Source organism: Ixodes scapularis, unplaced genomic scaffold, assembly GCF_016920785.2.
Source record: "Ixodes scapularis isolate PalLabHiFi unplaced genomic scaffold, ASM1692078v2 PGA_scaffold2__306_contigs__length_199485367, whole genome shotgun sequence".
NCBI lineage: Eukaryota > Metazoa > Arthropoda > Arachnida > Ixodida > Ixodidae > Ixodes > Ixodes scapularis.
In genome coordinates this window covers 96,327,497-96,329,787 of record NW_024609857.1, presented here as the reverse complement: position 1 = coordinate 96,329,787, position 2,291 = coordinate 96,327,497, and positions in this window count along the sequence as shown.

The following is a 2,291-nucleotide window of genomic DNA, read 5'->3' as shown; positions in this document are numbered from 1 at the left end:
AACTTCCCTTCCCTCCTCGTCCCTCTCCTTAGCCACGTGACACACCAATTCAGTTTCCCTATTGCTTTCCTTCCTTCCCTACCCCGTCCATTCCCACCTACCTCAAATTCCTTGCCTTTCCTTCCCTTAACTTCCCCTCCTTCCCTTCCCTCCCCCTCCCCGGTAAATTTGGAAGACAAAGCCTGAACCTTTCCCTCTTCCCTCCAAACGTCGCCTCTTGTGGTTCCCCGCAGCGCGCCGCCGCCTAGCTCGCGTCAGCAGCGTCTCAGAATGAGCGCGACACTATCACTCGGCGACGCCAAGACGGACGCGACTGCCGCTTCACAGCGTCTCTCAGCGAGCTTCGGGGTGTTTGCCGCTTGGGGCGGGTCGGGCAGCCACTAACGATGACTTATGAGCAGACTTTTGTCTTTTCGGCGGATTGCTCCAGCGCGCGCTCGTTGCCTTCCGTCTTGCACTAGTTGCGCGCCGCCACAAAGTGGTATCGAAGCCAGAAAGCTCGCGCTCAGGACGGAGCGTCAACCGGGTTCTGAACCAGCGAGCAACTATACACTGAAAAAATGAAGGCCGTTTACAACTCCCTGTAACGCCGAATAAGAGCGCAGCTCTTGAGGAGGAGGAGGGAAGGGTACTGAGAGGAGGCTATGCCCGTCCTCCTCCCCTTCTCGCCCCCTATTTAGGGGAAAATGTTCCGCTAAAATTCGCAGGGAAATTTTTCCGCTAAACTTAGCAGAGTCATTTTCCGTTAAATTTTGCTGGGAAATTTTCCCGCTAGATTTAGCGGTGAAATTTATCTGCTAAATTTAGCGGGGAAGTTTTTTCCACTAGATTTAGCTGAGAAATTTAGCGAGGAAAATTTTTCGCTAAATTTAGCGGGGAAATTTACCCATAATTCACTGCGCGGTTACGCCGAGGGCGACGCCGACGCCGCTCAAGCCGGAAACGGGCGCCTAAGAGCTGCGCTCTAAAAAAGGGTGTATTCTGACACCCTTTGTCCCATATAAGACACCCCTAAACTTCAGTTCGACCAGTGTTGCAAGGAACGGCGTTCCTGGAACGCGTTCCTTTTAGGAGGAACGAAGGAACGCCGTCGTTCCATTTTGCATCAGTGGAACTGGAACGGGACCTCGTTACATTTTTACTGGAATGGAAAAAAGAATGGCGTTCCTTTTTTTCGCCCACTGGGGTAATTTTTATTTCATCCCTGAAAGGGAATTTTAAAAGTATAAAAACAATGTCTTTGCTAAGAGCAGAATCTCGGTAACGTTTTGGTTACTTCTATTTGGGTTTATTTTTTGTGGTCCTCGCTTGGTAACAGTAGGGGACCTACAGTTACAACAAAGAAACAGGTTACCAGACATCGAACGCACTCTTCCATCCTAAACATTAATCACTTAAAAAAAAAACCGAAAAATGTATTGTTATTTCTTCTCCCCTTATCCCCCACTTTCAAACTGGACAACGAATCCAACCTTCACGAAGAAGGACTTGTAGTTTTCAAGACTGACCTCTCAAAAGTCCTACCCTCTTCTTCACTTGCTCGTCTTGCAGACAGCAACATCGAGAAGTAACTGTTGTTAAGTTCGAACACGGGACTTTGTTGGAATAAAACGTGCGAGGTTGCCGTAAAACGCTCGTGCACTGCAACAGTACATTTGGCTCGCCTGCATAGCTTACCACAAACATGAATATAGTTAAAAGCTGAGATGTTTAATGGTGAATATATCATGAAATAAATCTCTGCTTCCCCTTGTTTTCTTCTCCAGGTGCCCTTCCATCACGGCATTCAAATTTTTATGTTGGCATTTGATGGCATAGCTACAAAAAATATAAAACCTTGCTCGATCCAACTCAATATGGTAATCGTCAAAATACAAATGTAACGTATATGTAACGATGCGTTTCATTTTTTAACTGTAACGGGAACGAGTTCCTTTTTTAGATATGGAACTTGTAACGGTAACGCGTTATAAATATCACAAGGAACGAGGAACGACCTTTCGTTCCTTTTCTTGAGGAACGTGTACAACACTGAGTTCGACGTACAGCGCCCTATAGTCGAACAGACGGCCCCAAATTTTACGAGGGGCTTGATAGCCGCGTGGTACAACTTATTAAAATAGCTAATGTACCTGTTACTGACTACAGCAAAAAATAATCGGGGTTTTCTTGGCCCTACTGCAAAAACTCAGTGTTTTCTTTATGTGGTCTTTGATACGAAGTCTCGCTATTTAATAAGTTATGTCACGCCGTTATCAAGCTCCAGGGAGTATTCACTGGACGCCATATTT